Raw genomic sequence first — 19,392 nt, 5'->3', positions numbered from 1 at the left:
AGGTTCTTGTGGCCTAGTTCGGCCTCTGTTGGAAACAGGATGCTGGGCTTGATGGACCCTTGGTCTGACCCAGCATGGCAATTTCTTATGTTCTTAAAAGTGAAAAAATGACAGAGTGAGGTCTGAGTAAAATGGGGGGGACTTTAGGCTAAAGAGCCAGGAGGGTCTTCCTGAGTTGTAGATGGACCCCCTAGGGGTAGATTTTAAAATGTGTGTGTGTGCGTACATGTGCGCACGCTACCCAGTGTGCACACAAGTATGCCCGGTTTTCTAACATGTGCACGCAGGTGTGTGCATGTTATAAAATCGGGGGTCAGCGTGCACAATTGTGCATCCCCTTGCACGCGCCGAGCTGCACTGCCTTCCCCCGTTCCCTACCCCCCACTCCACCTTCCCTTACCTTATCTCCCACCCCCCCCCCTACCTTTTTCCACTTTTGTTTGAAAGGAGGAGGAGAAGGCAGGCAGAGAGTTATATAGAGGAGGCCTTCAGGGACATAGTAGAGCGATTCCAACTCCAGTCAAAACATCTTTGTGCTGCTTTGGAGAAACAAGGTCACCGGGCAGAAGACCATCACCGTGGTGTGGCAGGAAGTGATCCTGCACTTAGGACTTGCCCTTCAAGTGATACCTTATACTTTTGCACTGAGGATGTGTTTCTAGGGCTGTGTTCCCAGGAAGGAAAGATTAGGATGGCTGTTATAATGGGTGATTTGATCATTAGAAATGCAGATAAATGGGTGTCTGGTATCCCTGAGAATCACTTGGTAATTTGCCTGCCCTGTGTGAAGATAGTAGACCTAGACAGTGTTTTTAGAGAGTGCTGGGGAGGAGCTAACTATTTGGGTACATGTAGGTACTAATGACATAGGAAGCTGCAGGAGTGCGCTTCTGAAAGCTGAATTTAGGTTCATAGGTAGGAAACTGAAATCCAGAACCTCCAGGGTTGCATTCTCAGAAATGCTTTCTGTTCCACGTGCAGGATGCCAGAGGCAGGCTGAGCTCCAATATGTGGATGAGACAATAGTACAAGGAAGAGGGGTTCAGATTTGTTAGGAACCGGGGAACATTCTGGGGAAGGGGGAGCCTATTCCAATGGGAGGGGCTCCACCTTAACCAGAATTAAGCCAGGCTGTTGGCACTAACCTTTAAAAAGGATATAGAGAAGCTTTTAAACTAGATGATGGTGGAAAGCCAACATTCACTCAGAAGTGCATGATTTGGAATGATGTATCATTGAAGGATACTAATAAAACAGAGAAGTTAGGCATCCTGATAAAGAGGTTGTAATAAATGCTAAAGTAGACCAGGTGCCTTTAAGGAAAGAGCAGACAGAGCAGAAAGATTCCAAATTATCCTGTCAACTGATAAGCACGTTGTTAATACAAATGCAAATGCTAAAAGTTTAAAATAATAAGATGGGAGAGTCAGAATGTTTGGCATTGAATGAAGAGGTAGATATAATTAACATCTCAGATACCTGGTAGAAGGAGTATAATCAATAGGACACTGTGATACCAGAGTACAAATTATATTGCAATGATAGGATTGATGGAAGGATGGCACTATATGTTAAAGAGGGCATAGAGTGAAACAGGATAAAATTTATGCAGGAAACAAAATGTACTGTAGAATCTTTATGGATAGAAATTGCATGTGAGAAAGAGAATAGAATAGCATTGGGGTGTACTGCCATCCAGCTGGCCAGAATGAACAGACAAACAATGAAATGCTAACAAATTAGGGGGCTAACAAAGTTAGCAATTTCAGTAATAATGGGTGATTTCAATTACCCCAGTATTGACTGGGTTATTGTCACATCAGGATTTTTGGGTACCTGCCAGGTTCTTATGGCCTGGATTGGCCACTGTTGGAAACAGGATGCTGGGCTTGGTGGACCCTTGGTCTGACCCAATATGGCATGTTTTTATGTTCTTATTTGCTAAGGAGGTAAAGTATCTAGATGAAATAAATGACCTTCATGGAGCAGCTGACAGGAGAGGGAACTATTTCAGACCTAATTCTTAATGGAATGCTTAATTTGGTGTGAGAGGTAACTGTGTTGGGGTCATTTAGCAATAGTGATTATAACATGATTAAATTTGACTTGAGATCTGGAGGAAGGGTACTAAGGAAATCTACCATGATAGCATTTAACTTTCAAAATGGAGACTATGATAAAATGTGAAAAATGGTTAGGAAAAAACTGAAAGGAACAACTGCAAAGGTTAAGAGTTTACATTAGGCATGAACGTTGTTTAAAAATACCATCTTGGAAGGCCAGATTAGGTGGAAAAAAGGCCAAATAACTACTGACATGGTTAAAAGATGACGTGAGAGAGGCTATTCTAGCCAATTGAAAAATCTTTCAAAAAATGGAAAAAAGATCTGAATGAAGAAAATAGGAAACAGCATAAGCATGGGCAAGTTAATTGCAAAATTATGAAAAAGTCTGGCTAGAAAATGAAATTATGTATTTTGAACTGGGGAAACCTCATAAAGTGCCAATACTGGGCTATATAAAGAAGCCTCTTATGGCTACTTAATCCAACTCCAATGTGCAGGTTGTTGGAGAAAGCTTATAATCATTGGAAAACCCCAGCAGTCCAGTGTAACTTGGGTGGTATACAACTAAATGATGTTATACCACTTCACAACTCACAGTTCTGTCGCAAAGATGCTGAATCGAAAACTTCATGCAATAAGTCTTTTAATCCCAACACTGCAATGTTTCGAGTGGACTCTCTTCATCAGGGAATGACTTTTAAGCATGGATGGTATCCATATGTCTAGGCTGTGAGAATTCACCAATCAAATGTTGTGCTTACGCTGAAATTGTGGCAATGCCACAGCAGCGATAAGAATACAGCATACATCGCGCATTCTGAGTGAAGAAGAACCTCTTTGACCCAGAAAAATAGCATTGCCACAATTTCAGCGTAAGCGCAACATTTGATTGGTGAATTCTCACCCAGGAAAAAGATCTAGGCATCATAGTGGATAATACTTTGAAATTGTCCACTCAGTATGCTGCAGCAGTCAAAAAAGCAAACAGAATGGTTGGAAATAAAACCGAAAATGTCATAATGCCTCTGTATTACTCCATAGTGAGACCACACCTTGGATTCTGTGTATAATTCTGGTGGCCACATCTCAAAAAAGATATAGTTGCACTGGAGGTACAGACTCCCCTATGGGAAAAGGCTGAAGAAGTTTGGGCTGTTCAGCTTGGAGAAGAGATGGCTGAGGGGGGATATGATAGAAGTCTTTAAGATCATGAGAGGTCTTGAATGAGTAGATATGAATCAGTTATTTACACTTTCAGATAATAAAAGGACCAGGGCGCATTCCATGAAATTAGCAAGTAGCACATTTAAGACTAATCGGAGAAAATTCTTCTTCACTTAATGCACAATTAAGTTCTGGAATTTGTTGCCAGAGGACGTGGTTAGTGCAGTTAGTGTAGCTGGATTCAAAAAAGGTTTGGCTACGTTCTTGCAAGAGAAGTCCACTAACTGCTATTAATCAAGTTTACTTAGCTATTAGCCACTGCTATTAATTGCATCAGTAGCATGCGATCTTCTTGGTGTTTGGGTACTTGCCAGGTTCTTGTGACCTGGTTTGGCCTCTGTTGGAAACAGGATGCTGGGCTTGATGGATCCTTGGTCTGATCCAGCATGGCAATTTCTTATCTTCTTATGAACTGTTTACTGTCATCCACTGTGAAATGTTTACAAACAGGCAAGAGACTGTTTATTTAGTTATTCCACTAAGTCTATGATGAGAAAACTAGCAATTAACTTATACTAAAGCCTGAGAGAGAAAGTGAAGGCCACACAGCTGTGTCTGAAATCGGATAAGAACTCAGAGGGAGGGATTGCCACTGCTTTCACAAGCATTAGTAGTGTATAAGGAGAGACAGTGAGAAAGAGAGGGGAGAGAGAGAGCCGTACGTGATGGTACGGCCGATCCTTTGGAAATGTAAGCTTTTTATATCTATGTAGCAATTGTTATTATGTACCATGACTTCTATATGATCTGATTTTATTTGTTCTATCCTCCTATTGCTCAAATAAACTTATTTGCTTACCTGGAAGTATTGAATTAAAGTCTGCGTGTGGCTCTTTGTGTTGGGAATTAGCTCCTGGGTTCAAGCCCCCAGGTATAATCCCAATAATTACATTTGGCTATTTGTATAGGGGATAAGCTCCTGGGTTCAAGCCCCCAGGTATAATCCCAGAGATTCTGTGTGTTTATATGAGAGTAGCCCCCCAGGTCAGAGCCCCTTGGCAGGATACCAATATGCACAGTCTGAACCTGTAACACCAGTATGGCAATTTCTTATGTTCTAATGATGTGGTTTACTTGTCTTTCCACAAAGCTTTTGACAGGGTTCCACATCGGAGGCTCATGAATAAAATGAAAAGCCTGGAAGTGGGTCCCAAAGTGGTAGAATGGATTACAAACTTGTTGACAAAGATGACAGCATGTGATGGTAAATAGAATCTACTCTAAAGCGATAACGGTGGTAAGTAAAATGCCCCAAGGATCGGTTCTAGGACCTATTCCATTCAACATCTTTGTGAGAGATATTGCAGAGGATTTAGAAGGTAAAGTTTGTCTTTTTGCAGATGATAGCAATATCTGCAACAGAGTGGAAATGAACTAAAAAACTTGAGTTTGCTTGAAGGTCTGGCAGTTGGTATTCAATGCCAAAAAGTGTGGTCATGCATTTGGGTGCAATAATCCAAAGGAACTGTATGTGATGGTAGATGAGAGATTTTGGAGTGATAGTTTATGATGATTTGAAGATAGCGAAGCAATGTGACAAGTTGGTGGCTAAAGCCAGAGTTATGTTGGGCTACATAGAGAAAGACACAACCAATTGAAAAAGGAGGTGATAATGCCCTTGTACAGGTCTTTGGTGAGACCTCACCTGGAGTATTATGTTCAGTTTTAGAGATTATATCTCAAAAAGGATAGAGATATGATGGAAGTGGTCCAGAGAAAGTAAACCAAAATGGTATAGGATCTACATCAGAAGATTTATGAGAGGAGACTGGAGAACCTAAATATGTATATCCTGGCAGAGGGAGAGATAGGGGACATATGCTACAGAATTTCAAATACCTGAAAGGTATGCATGATGCACAAGAAACAAACCTTTTCCATTGGAAAGGAAGCTGTAGAACAAGGGGTCATGATCTGAAACGCCAATGGGGCAGACTCAGAACAACGTCAGAAAATATTTCTTCATGGAAAAGGTGATGAGGTGATGAAGACAGGAACGGTGGAATTCAAAAGGGCATATGTTAAACACAGAGGATCCTTAATGGCTAGCAGATGGAAAAGAAGAAAAGAAGTAACCTATTGCTAGCTGTAGATGTAACATTTCTGATTAGGGGTAACTTGCATTGAGCAGCAGTTACTATCTTTAACAGAAGACATAGGTAGGAGGGTAACCTGCATGGAGCAGCACTTGCTGGGCAGAATGGATGGACCATTTGGGTCTTTATCTTCCATCATTTATTATGTTAGGTATATTCACAATGGTGGCCAGTGTGCATATGCTGTCTCTTTAAGGGGACTAAAAGATGTTTTATGCAGCTTAGGGCAATTCATCCTCCCTCTCTCCCGCCCCCCCCCCCCCCCCCGTCCCCTCCCCCCAATAGCAACTCGGGCCTGCCTCCCTTCTTCCCTTCCCCCAGAACAGGTTATCTGATCTGGCAACACTTCAATACCTCCCCTTCCCTGGCGCAATTCACGCATCGCTGCATGAACTGCGGTGCTTTTTCTGGGACTGCAACCTCTCCCTCACACTATAGCCTGACAGACATGCAGTGTCCCCAGGAACAGACTGATTGGAAGCAGACAAAAACAGAAGGACTGCCTGCGCATGTAGCAGTAAAAGCATACACAGTAAATGGAAAAACAGGAGACATGGGTGAGTGCTGGGCTCTGTAAATGGATGGGAGCTTGGATTGCTCTACTGGGAGTGTGGGACATACAGAACAGACCCATGACTGCAGGACTTTGCAGATCTGTAGGAAGTGCTGTGTCAGGCCCCAATACCTCTTTCCTCACCAATAGTGCCTAATGTGGGTAGGCTGGTAGGACAGGTTTCACCAGACCGCGACAGCACTTTTCACAGTGAGTTACCAGAGGCCTTGTTTGAACAGCACAACACTGGGAGGTTTTTGTTGATTTTACAATGCTGGCTGATTTGTCCCAATACGGCGAAAACAATGTGGAACTACTGATTCAGTGCAGCAGAAGGAGGCCAAGTGCTGAACTGCCTTAGATGCTGACCTAACTACTTCCATCAGCGTTTGCCTCTCAAAAAACTGGAATGATGCAGATTGGTGATGGAGCATGCCAAATCTTATTCTGCAATTATCGGTGACAAGCCTCTTGTGTAGATAAATAAAATGGCTCAGTCTCTCATGTCAAAAACATCATATAAATCAAAAATAAACCTCAAAAATAAAAATAATTGGATTTATTAATTCACTCCTTAAATCAAGGCTTTTTTTTTTTTTTTCCATCAAAACAAGCATCAAAAATAACCTTGCAATGTCCATGTGGTTTAAATGAGCACAATCAGACTTGTCTTATCTGCTTTCAGACTGGACATGTAACATCCCTTTCATTATGAAGTTGAAAAGACTTGAAGTTATCAGTTCAACCTTGACTTGACTTTTCCGTTTATAGCTGCTTATAATAAAGGCTCTGCATCTTTGTGATTTAGGGAATGTTTCACTGCCACGCAGTAATATAACCTTTGCTCCTACTCTTTTAGTTGTGAATATTTAATCTATGGAAGACAGTAAATCACTCCCGATAATGTATGAAGACAATAGGAATTGCCAAATCTAAGTGTGGATATAAACACAGTCATCTTTACACCAGTGGGACTGGTATAACTACACAGGGCCAAGTGCTAGGGCTCGGGAGATTCCCATGTAAAAGTGTACATAGAGAGGTAACAGCTGGTCTGCCAAAATAAGGAGCAGAAGTGATGCGCCTGATGTAGACACCAATCTGAGGAAAAGAAGCAGTGCTTTTACAGTCCAATAGGGATGTGCAGCCCTTGATTTTTCATTTTGGTTCATATTTTCATTTCAGGAGATTGGGGGGTTGTTTTTCGGTTCAGTTTATTTTCCAAACTGAAAAAAATTTTAAATCCGGGGGAAAAAAAACCCATACGCTTCCTACAACCCTGGAAACCCCTTTTCACTCAGCCCTGGCCTGCCTGGCTGGGCCTCCGAAGACACCTCCAACTCCTATTCCTAGCCCAAAAAACTAATCCAGCCTGCTCAGAGCCAGAACTGTGCCTTACTGGAGCTAGGCTGGAGACTTGGCATGGCCTTTTCCCCATTTAAATGTGCCAGGGCCAGAGAGCTCCCAATGCAGCCCCCAGGTACCCCCTTCTCGGATCCTGCTTACAAAAGGTTAGGAGCAATGCCCACCTGCTCCCAGCTGAGTTCTGGTCCTTTAAAAATGACACAGACTGCCTGGAGGATGGCGCTGAAGTGACATCACCACGTATAACCATACACCAAAATGGTGCCAGCCGTTCTTGTGGAAGGTCACTAAAGTGATATCACTTTGGTGCTGTCCTCCCAGATGGATGGTGCCATTTCTGAAGGACAGTGAGCCTGCCTGGGGACAGCTTCGAGCCTATCTCCTGTTTAAACATGTTGTGGCCAGGGAGCTTCTTCTTTGGCCCTCCCCTTACCGTCTTCCCAGATCCTGAGTAAAAAAAAGGTCAGCAATGATGTCCACGTGCTCCCGCCCACATCCTGATCCTTTAGAAATGGCACCATCTGCCTGGAGGATGGCACCTTTTCTCCATTGTGGCCGGTACCCATTATGATGTGTGACCATACAAAGATATGGCCCTACACAAACATTGTGCCAACACACCAGTGGCAGGTGCCAAAGAAGCTTCACTTCAGCACCATAATCCAGGAGGATGTGCCACTTTTAAAGGATCAGGATCCGGAAAGGAGCGAATGAGCATCATTCCTTCTTTTTTTAATACTCAGGATCCAGGATGGAGATAAGTAGGGGTAGAGGTGGGGATAGGAGGTGTCCAGCCCCAGCACATTTAAAAGGTGGGGGAGGGCACCAAGCAGGCCTTGGACTGGTTCCAAGCAAGTTCAGGGCTAGCTCGGGGCAGGCTAGGCCCAGATTAATATTTTGAGCCAGGAGTGGGGGTTGGAGGTGCCCAGGGTGGTCCAAATGGGAAGGCCCAGTCCTTGGGTTTATGTTCCATGGAAGGCATCTTTTTTTTTTTTAAATGCCATAAATACAAATGTAATCCCATTTCCACCTGGGGTCACTTTCCCAGCCTTGGGAGCACTGGGGTTGTTCTTCCAAGGTGGGGAAAAAAATCTCTGGGGCATAGGCTGGGGGCAGGATTACCTGCAGGGCCAGTACTGGACCAAGGACACTTCCAAGAAATAAACCAATGCCCACTCAATAATTGTACTCCAACATAAAAACAAATTACAGCTGTAGCTTCAAAATAAGACATATTGAAACAGCTAAAAAAAAAATTACAGTAGCCAAGAGAAATCACATTTCTTAATGAAGCCTTCTCGCCTCACAACATAAAAAACTCCTTTCCCTTTACTCAGTCTTTGCTTCGGCCTACTCGTCTGGCCCTCTTTTCCTTTCCGTATACAGATTGTGAGTAACTTAATGTCCTGATCAGCTCAAGGAAGAAATCCCTCTGGTTCTGCAGCCAGGAATCCACCGAGCCCTGTAGCAAGTTCCTGCTGGCATTGTTTGTCTCCTGGTCCAAGCAAGTTCCCACCACAGGCTACAAGTTTCTTTCTAACTTCAAAACAGCATCACACAATTTGATGTGTTCCCTTCGGGCTTCCTGAGACTCCGGGTGAGAATCTCTGCCTGAAATCCTGCTTCTCCCTTGTAACCCTAGGAGACGGTCACGGCTGCATCCTCATATTTGTCTGTTCGATCTGAAGAAGCCCCCAGACTAAGTATAGTCAGGGTTTTTATAACCTTCTCCTTAAACCAAGCCCACAGTGGCTGCACCTCACTGTCTGTCAAAAAGTGTACTTAACATCCTCAAACCAAAAGATGAACTCCCTTACACTAGAAACTTCTCACCTCACTGCACTGCGACCTTTACAGACTTCTTATAAGGGGAAATGCTCCACTTCACATGCAACGCCTCTTGTAAATATTAAATCTTACACACTCTGTGGCGTGGTGGTGCCACACAAAAATACTTTAAAATGTTCAGATATTTTCTTAGGAGGCCATTTTCGGTACATTCCACTCAGCATGAATTGAAAATAGCCTCATTTGTTTCAAATGAATGCACATCCCTGTAGCTCAAAGAGGCCTCTAATCTGACAAATGGGTCACAATGCTGCAAAGTTGATGCACCTTCACGAGGCTTGGAAGCAGTGCTGGCATAGCCTGGCAGAGTCCTTCCCAACGGGCTGCTGGGAAGAGGAAGATAGTGCTGTGAGCCAACAGAAGCGAGAGAGAATGGGGCAAAGGAGAAAGAATGGAGAATATGCGAAGAAAATGAAATGCATGGAGAGGGATATAAGATGGGGGAGATGGAGAGAGAGAGGAGCAGGCAGGTATATACACTAGCATGATCTCTGGGTCAATTGCAATAGTCTCCACACAATCAACCTCCTCCCTCGTTTCCCTTCTGTAGCCCAAAGATAGCTTTGCATATCGTGATGTCCTATGAACAGAAAAATATGCCTTCGTTTCAGTGGCATGAGCTGGTTCAATTATAACATGGGTTGTTATAAATTTCTGTATTTTAATTCACTTTCACTATGGATGTGTAGCGCGACAAAGAATATAGATGAGATGATAAAATACGTTATTTTCTGCATCAAGCCATCAGATAAATTATTGCAGTCCTTGGAATTAGATTGCTAATGATGTAATAAAAAATTTTCATAAGGCATTTTCTCTATGCAGTAGCTTATTGCAAAGTAAACAGGTGAATGTTAAAAAATGGATGTTTATCTATGCAAACAGCTAAATAGAAGCTGTAAATGAAAACAAATATTTCACACAATGTAAACCAAACAAACCCAAAACAAAATGATTTCTACCTCTGAATGCATGTTTTAAAGAAGATATATAAACATGAAAGAGTGGTAAAAATGGTTATTAACTGAGAAAGCAGCATGAGCTTTTATAAAGTTAAAACACTGTAGTGCAAAAACAGCAGTGACAATCTACAGAACAACTTTCAAAACAAGATCAATGAGTCCTCCTGTTCAATGTCCCAACATGCTTTATCAGCTGGAGATAACAACTGGCAGAGGCAATGATGAAATCTGGCAGGTGTGCAAATCCTTGCAGGTTATTATAGTGCAATTAAAACACCAACTATTGAACATGTTACAAAATTCAGAAAAGATTTACATGTTTAGAAGCATTTTCAGAGAATCCATTTATTCAAGCTGGAAGCAGCATCAGCCAACTTGGATAAATTCTGCCATGGTGAGTCCACAATGGCGCTTCTGAGCGAAGCACATGTTCTGCAGGAAAGAACTGTTGTCTTAGGGAGGACAGCAAACTATTCCATTTAACTGGTCTGTCAGTAAGTTTCAATGGATTTATTTGGCATAGAGGCACTTTTTGTAAATCTGTTACTACTCTGTACTGTAGCTATCCAGAAATTAATTTCTATATTTAAATGTTAACAGGTTAAATTATAAAACTATTGTAACATAATTAAGGTGATAGTTAATTTACAATAATTAGAACAATAGTTACAAACTGATATTTAAAGAAAAACAACATTGAGAAATGTCATGCATAATTGAGAGTGGCTGATAAATACAGTATTCTTTTGATATCCATGGGCAGAAGTATTTCATTTTCCATAGTGAAGTGAACAGAATTTGCACAAAAGCAAAACTAAAACTCTTATCTCTCAGTTAATCTCTTCTTGGTGTTTTATGCATTACATCTGTACTAAATCTAGAGTGGCCAGACAGCCAGTATTTGACTAGCATGGCTGGTTTATACTAAAGGAGAATGGTAAAGTCTTTAAACCAGCAATATCACTGGCAGCTATCTGTTGAGTACCCAACTCCCCAGTAACAATCTGTCCCCTTGCCCTGTACCTCTCCTTCCTTCCCCACCCCTCACCGCTCTGTGTGTACACCTACCTCTTATCTTCTCTGCCCCCTCATTACAAGTCTACTGGCAGCTACTGTGGGTAGCACAGCTCCTCCAGCTGCATACTCACTCAGTACTGGGACTGTAAGCCAGCACATGTTTATGATCCCTGTATTAGCCCCACCATCTTCTCCCACTGCCCAAGAGAATACATGAGCAGGGATTAGGATGGCCTGATGGGCGTTGCAGAGGAAAGGAAAGAGAGGGGTTAACAGGAAGTACAAGGTTAAAAGGGTTAAAGTGCAGGCATAGTCAGTAAGCACCATTGTAGTTAATGAGGTCTATTGACTAATGATATGTATTCATGTATGTTAGCACAAATTGATAAAATAGGTCCCTAAATCTGTCTCTGCAGAGAAAAAAATGAAAGATGATTATGAAAAAAAATTAGCTTCTCTCTCTGAAATGGAAAGAAAGCTTCTTGGGGTCAATATGCCTCAATGTGCAAAAGAAAATCCACACATACTATCTGCCAGAAATGGATTACTTCTTTTCCAATGTCAACATGTTAAAGTACACTGATAAATGCTAACAGACATTTCATTCCACTTGTATACCTATGGACACTCCATTTGCACAAGGATCAAAATATTTCTTATATTAGTTGACTAGACCTTAGAGTATTGGTGGTAACATCACTGTCTGCAAGCAGTATGCAGAGAAAAAATGTAATTTTTTTTCTTTTGTTTGAAAATATTTCCTTTTTTTAGTGCCTTTTTTTTTTTCATTTTGTTTTTTGTTTCGGAAAATACTGAGTGCTATTTGCAAATAGTGCACACTATTTAGAAATACCTAAAATAAGTGAAAAAAAAGAAAAAGCCAGAGTCAGACCCTGGGGGTCTCTAGAGACCCTTGTCCCACTCCTCTTGGAGGCAGCCGAAGTTCCCCCAGAAAGGTAATATTTATAGAAAAACTCCAGTTCACATATTTTGGGCCCTTTGTTAAAAAATAGCACCCCCCCCCCCCACACACACACACTATCCTTCCAGCCTCCCTAGACTTACCATCTCCACCCTGGTGGTCTAATGGGAACCCAGAGCAACTCCTCCGCTCACGGACCCGGCAGTGACCATTTTCCAAAATGGCCCCAGCCAGCCCTTTGCTCCTATCATATGACAGGGGCTAGTGGTGCCAGGTCCTCTGAGCAGTGGAGTCACTCTGGGCCTCCACTAGACCACCAGGGTGGAGATAGTAAGTCTTGTGGGGGGTCAGGATGGTAGGCTAGGGTGAACAATGGGGGGGGGGGCGACAGCCAGGAGGACTATTATTTTTTAACAAAGGGGAGGGGTTGGGGTGGGACATTTTTACATAGACATTATATTTCTGGGGCAACTTCAGCCACCTCCAGGGACAGGGGACAGGAGATTTCGATGTCTGTTGGGAGAACTGGTGACACTGTTTGCAAATAGTGCACACAAAAAACATCTAAAAAACTACATGAAATGACAGACAATGTCATTGATATTGTCTGTGTCATTTTAGACAAATGCCCATCCCTACTGCCTGCCAAACAGCAAGGGTTTTTTTTGTTAAGAGTAATGGTGAATTCATTTGAATGGATAAATTATTACCAAGTGCACTAGTACATCATGGTTGTTTGTTTTAGCATATCAGTAGAAGCAAGATTATCAGATATAGCTAGTTTGCTTATCATAAACTGTGCTTTCCGTAGATAGCAGGATGAATTAGATATGTTCTTGGATGACATTCCTAGTAGAGCTTTTGAGCTCTACTGGGCATGTGCAGGAGTTCCCACTAGAGATGTGAATCGGAACCGGTATCGGTTCGGATTCTGGTTCCGATTCACATTGTGAAATTTTTATCTTGCAGTCCTATCGGGTTTGTTTGTTTTTTTATTGGCTGCGCCCAAGCCGATAACCAAAAAATACAGTCGACTCTTTAAAATGAGTTTGTTAGTATCCCCCCACCCTCCGGACCCCCCAAAAAATTTTTTAAATACCTGGTGGTCCAGCGGGGGTCCCAGGAGCATACTCCCGCGCTCGGGCCGTCGGCTGACAGTAAACAAAATGGCGCCGATGGCCCTTTGCCCTTAGCATGTGACAGGGTATCCGAGCCATTGGCCGGTCCCTGTCACATGGTAGGAGCAATGGATGGCCGGGGCCATCTTTAAAAATGGCGTGGGCCATCCAGTGCACCTACCATGTGACAGGGGCTGACCAATGGCACCGATAGCCCCTGTCACATGGTAAGAGCAAAGGGCCATCGGCGCCATTTTGATTAGTGGCAGCCGACAGCCCGAGTGCGGGAGAATGCTCCCGGGACCCCCACTGGACCACCAGGTATTTAAAAAAATTTTGGGGGGGTCCAGAGGGTGGAGGGATACTAACAAACTCATTTTAAAGGGTCAGGTTGTGTTTTTAGGTTGTGTCCTTTCTTCCCGCCCCCCCCCCCCATAACAATAAGAAAACCCACTAAATTAATCGTGGGGTTTCCTATCGCTATCGGGGACCCCCCGATATCTGACGATATTGAAATTATCGGACGATATTTTCAATCGTCAGATAAACGGTTCACATCCCTAGTTCCCACATGCGGGCTTCTGTGCCATCTCCTCAGTCTGCTACAAAGCTGATAGAATAGGATATTCTACTGTCCCTGTAGTCGTGTAATTGCGCAATCGCGCTGGTAACAAGAATAGCAGTATGTTACGGAAGCGTGAACGTAGCACGTCATCAAGTGTTCGGGCGTGGCTGCATTGGTAAAGTGATTGGCTCTTGGATAGTTTAAATAACGCTTTACGGTGCGTATAGGAGGCAGGTATTTTACGCAGTTGGTGGCGTTTGTCTAGCACTGTTGAATAATGTGCTTTCCAGGAAGAAGAATGAATTAGAACATCTTTATACCCATGGCGATTCGGCTTATGATGATACTGGTAAGACAGTTATGTGCATTTAATCTGAATCTAGCGGTATATGTATCAGATATTAAGTTGTTTTTTGGGTGTACAGAGCGTAGTGTTTCTCTGAAGTTAGTGCATGGTATGCGTATTAAATGCTCATTCGCTTGATATGTAGTAAGAATGCATTCTATTGGTAGACATTTTTATGTTTTGTGTTATGGTTGCAATATAGGAGGACAATTCATGAAGTCTGAAGATAACAATCGTGGCTGATTTTATCTATGACTGGCGGTTCAGTGGAGTTACCCGAAAGGTTTTTTTGGATTCCTGGAAGTTTTTAAGTTGATAATGACTATGCATATAAATAAAGTTAACGGAATGGTTGGTACTGTTTTAAAGGTGGTGGTGCACAGGGTGTACGCACCCGGTTATAAAGCATCTGGTTATTTAAAATAGGAGTTGTTGTTTATTATTTTTTACAGGTATAGAGACCGGGATCATGTGCAATTGATAATCTTGGGATGGGTTGCCATCAATGTTATACATTTTCTGCATCATGGAAGTGACAATCAAGTGACGACAGTACAGCTCGCTGTTATAATAATATATATTTTTCTCCCTGAGGAAGCCCTAATTTTGGGCGAAACAGGTATTCTGTTGGGTGCATAATAACAACAATATATACTCACACATAGCATATGATTGTATAATTAACAATATCCTGTGTGTAGGCTATTTAGCCACTTTATAACATTTTGTAAATATACATGTTACATTACTAAAAAGCTATATGTTGGGCATGTCAACATTGTATGGTATCGGTATATTTAAGGGTCATTGGCATAATTTTAGGGTATTGGGGTATGGGTGTATGAATGAATGGGATGTATGATGATAGAGTGATGATGCGTCGTTGATGGTTTTAATATGTGATGTTCTTTAGCACATGTTGGTTCTAATTAAAGGTGAAAAATTTTTTTGAATAAAAATTATTGGAATATTTACTGGCATTATATTTGTGCCGAGTCCTCTGTTACAGGTTGTATGGTTGTACTTAATAACAGAGGTGTACGTACTTTATATTATTACCTGAACAGGGAGGAGAGTGGGCATCTCATGTTTAATTCATTCTGCTATCTACGGAAAACACCATTTACTGTAAGCAAACCTGCTTTTTCCTATCGATAAGCAGGGCTGAATTAGCCATGATCTATGGGGAGTCCCAAGCTGAGGGTTGCAGAAAAATCTGTATCTATGTTTAATTACTTGTGTAGGCATACTGCAATCCAAAAAAAACATTTTTTTTTTTGCAACCCAGACTTCCCCATAGACAGCAGACTATTCCTGTAGCAAGTGGTGCAGCACAGCTTTTCTCATAGCACTGTGTCTATAGAGGCCATGGAATCCAGGCAGTAGTGGGAGCTGAAGGTGTGCACCAATGACCAGGTAGCTGTCTTGAAGAATTTTTCAATTGGAACCTGATATGTGCAATGGATGAAGCTGTCATCCATACCTGGAGGGCTCTGTCTAATCTGGTGAGCTGGAGACCAGCCACAGAGTAGCAATGTTGAATACAGCTTATTATCCAATTAGAAAGGGTTCTCTTAGTATCCCTTGTTCCTAGCCTCTGGGGTCATAGGTTATGAAAAGTTGGGAAGTTTTCCAATCAGACTGAGTTCATGGTTTGTAATATGCTAGAGCTCTCTTATAGTCAAAAGAGTATAGGGTCTTTTTTATATTCATGAGCATGAGACCTCTGAAAAAAGATAGGAAATACTATGGACTGGTTCAAATAGAACACAGAATTTTGGTAGAAATTCTGGGTGTGTTCTAAGTACCACTTTGTCATGAGTAGATGTAACTGCTACTAAGAAGAGGACTTTCTAGGTTAGGAATTTCAATGGAGCTGAATATAGATGCTCAAACGGAGGTTGTGTCAGGTGAGTTAATACTATATGTCCCAGGGCACCAGCCGTTTTTTAACTGGTGGGTGCAACTGCAAGAGCCCCTTCATAAAATTTGAAACTAGTAGGTGAGTAGAAATTAATTTACCATCTTCTGTAGATGTCTAGGTTCACAGTGGAAGGGACCAATGTGGTTTGTAGTACATCAGACTAAGTAACATTTCCATTTGAAAGCATAATTGTGTCTAGTAGATGGCTTTCTAGCTGAAAGAATCACTTCTTGGAGTTGCTGTGAAAGGGACCACTGTTTTAAGACCACATGCTCTATGTCCATGCTGTCAGGTGCAGGGATGGGAACATGGGGTGCCATAGATCCCCATCTTCCTGAGATAGAAGGGAGAGATCTTCTCCCAGCTGTCTTGGAGATCTTATGGAAAACTGAATGAGACATGCATACCAGGCTTATCTTGGTCATGCTAGTGTGATTAGAATAATTGCGGCTCGTTCCCATACCATCTTCAGAATTGGTCTCAATATGAGTGATATAGGCAGAATGCGTATACAAGGCCTGTGTTCCAGGGTATCAAAAAGACATCTAGAGCTTCACATAGTAGACTGGGATGAATGGAGCAGAATTGGTCGTGAAGAGGTCGATCCAAGGGCCAACCCCATAACCTGAAAATGCAATTTGCTATTTCTTGGTTTAATGACCACTCGTGAGAGCGGAAAATTTTGCTGAGTTTGCATGCCATAGTGTTGCAAATTCTTGGTAGGTAAGAGACCTGAAGAGTTTCTGTGTTCTGAACTGCCAAGTTCCATATATGTAAGGCTTCCTGGCACAGTATCCATGATCCAGTTCCTCCTTGCTTGTTCGCATAGAACATATCTACTTGGTTGTCCATTTAAATCATTATGTTCTTTTCTTTGAGAATGTGACTGAATGCTCTCAAAGCATTAGTACATCGCTCTGAATTCTAGCAGGTTGATCAGAAAATTCCTCTCAGGTGAACTGTCCAGTGTCAGCTTCCCCACTTACTGCTGAGGCATTCATGACCAATACCACTTGATATGGGAGTGGTTGAAGGGGAGCAGCTTCCTGTATTATAGAGAGGTGTAACCAGTATATTTTCTTCTTTCATTTGGTAGATAAGAGAACTTTTCAAGCAAAGCAGTTGTAAGAGTTGGTTCCATTTAGATCATAGTCCCCACTGGAGATGTCTCATATATAGTCACATGAGAAGAACCACGACTTGCTGTAGCCAGGTGTCCCAGAAGAAAATGAAAATGACAAAATTGTTGTTTCCATCATTTTCAACAGTACATTGGCTATTTTGTACAAGTTTTGGGTTCTTTCTGGAAATAGGAACACCCATTTCTGGACTGTGTCTATAATGGTTCCTATAAATTGTAGTTAAAGGACAGATTAGACAACACTGAACAATTAGCTATTATTATGAAACTATGTTACCGAGCTTAAAAGGCACCTCCATTACCAATAATAGGAACAGCTACATGTACAATTTACTAATTGTGCCTCCATGTAAACCGTTGTGACGGTATATTACTGAATGGTATAGAAAAGATTTTAAATAAATAAATAACCAAACAAATAAATAAATAAATAAATTGGAGCCTCTGCACAGGTTGTAGTAATGACTTTTATTATTATGTAGTACTGGAAATTTATTATGAATCCAAGTGATTGAAGGGTATTGATTGAAATCAGAAGGTGAGATAGGAGTGTGTCCCTTGATGGGGCTACAAGGAGCCAGTCATCCAAGTAAGGGAAGACTAGTGTTCCCTAGTGTCATAGATGAGCCACTACCACTGCAACTCATTTCATGAGGCTATAGAGAGTCCAAATGGTAGAACCTTGTACTAATAGTGCTTTGTACCACTTTGAAACAGAGTTACCACTAGCAAGAAGGGTGGATCTGGATATGGGCATAAGAATCTTTGAGATCTAGGGAGTATATCCAGTCATTTGGATGGATGAAAGGGAGAATAGTCTTTAGTGATATCATAAGAACATAAGAAATTGCTATGCTGGGTCAGACAAAGCGTCCATCAAGCCCAGCATCCTGTTTCCGACAGAGGCCAAACCAGGCCACAAGAACCTGGCAATTACCCAAAAACCAAGAAGATCCCATGCTACTAATGCAATTAATATCAGTGGCAATTCCCTAAGTGTTATTTGTGATAGTTGTGGGTAGATCCTTGGCCGGTGGCAGATGACCATGCCCACGGGGGAAGATCCCAAGAGGGACCACCGGTCAGGCTCAGAGTTGGGAGACAGACACACACAAGTTCTTTTATTAAACTGTTTTTGAGAACCACCAGAGGTGGCAGTAGTGAGCTGGAGAAGCCCGGCTGGGCTGTAGTCCCTTAGGCACTGGACAGCGATCCCAGGAAGGCTGAGCTGTAGAGAAACTGAGATAGTGAGTAGGCAGAGTATGCAGAGTTCAGGAACAGAACCTTGATGGTACACTCACACGATATCCTCTTAGAACAGCCCGGCAGCTGGAATGAAGTAGGCCCTTGAGGAGCGAGTACCTGGTTTGAGGGAAAGCTCTGAGAGAGAGATGGTAACTCAATGATGACTTCCTGGCAGGTTATGTTCAGTAGCAGGTCCGGGAACATGGGCCCTCGAGGAGCGAGTACCGGTTCCAGACTGCGACCTAAAAAGCAAAAGAGAGAGCGAGGCCAACGAGGAGCGGGTACCCCTGCTAAAGTCCGAGGAGGCAGAGTAGCAAGGTAAGCGGAGAGTGAATCCCATCCGCAGCGATACCTGGAGGCTAGCAAAACAAGAGACCTTAAATATCTGGCGATGATGACATCATCTCAGGGGGACGCCCCTGAGGTTCGCGCCACTGCTGGTACTTGAGTCGGGGCCGAGTCGCTCACGCGCCCTTAGGCTTCAGGAGAACATGACGGAAGGCAGCATCGAGCTGGTCTGGGGACGCCGTGGCAGCCAAACTTCCATCAAGCAAAGAGAGAGTAGCCAAAGAGGTAAGGTGGGTGGAGTGGAGACATCGGGCAGCAACGGTCGCAACACTAAGTAAACTTGATTAATAGCCGTTAATGGACTTTTCCTCCAAGAACTTATCCAAACCTTTTTTGAACCCAGCTACACTAACTGCACTAACCACATCCTCTGGCAACAAATTCCAGAGCTTAATTGTACGTTGAGTGAAAAAGAATTTTCTCTAATTAGTCTTAAATGTGCTACTTGCTAATTTCATGGAATGCCCCCTAATCCTTCCATTATCCAAAAGTGTAAATAACCAATTCACATCTACTCGTTCAAGACCTCTCATGATCTTAAAGACCTCTATCATATCCCCCCTCAGCCTTCTCTTCTCCAAGCTGAACAGCCCTAACCTCTTCAGCCTTTCCTCATAGGGGAGCTGTTCCATCCCCTTTATCATTTTGGTTG

At 42.5% G+C, this 19,392-nt stretch overlaps 1 protein-coding gene across 1 annotated transcript in view; it reads left to right on the top strand.

The window, feature by feature from the left end:
• The first annotated feature begins 10,474 nt into the window (after positions 1–10,474).
• RBP2 (retinol binding protein 2) overlaps positions 10,475–19,392 on the top strand; it is an 84,875-nt gene continuing 75,957 nt past the window's right edge. Inside the window, exon 1 of the mRNA XM_029616485.1 lies at positions 10,475–10,508. The gene's annotated coding sequence lies outside the window, so the exon portion shown is untranslated. The remainder of the gene's footprint in view (positions 10,509–19,392) is intronic.

The sequence above is a fragment of the Rhinatrema bivittatum genome, chromosome 9, assembly GCF_901001135.1.
Source record: "Rhinatrema bivittatum chromosome 9, aRhiBiv1.1, whole genome shotgun sequence".
NCBI lineage: Eukaryota > Metazoa > Chordata > Amphibia > Gymnophiona > Rhinatrematidae > Rhinatrema > Rhinatrema bivittatum.
This window is presented reverse-complemented; position numbering and strand designations above follow the sequence as displayed.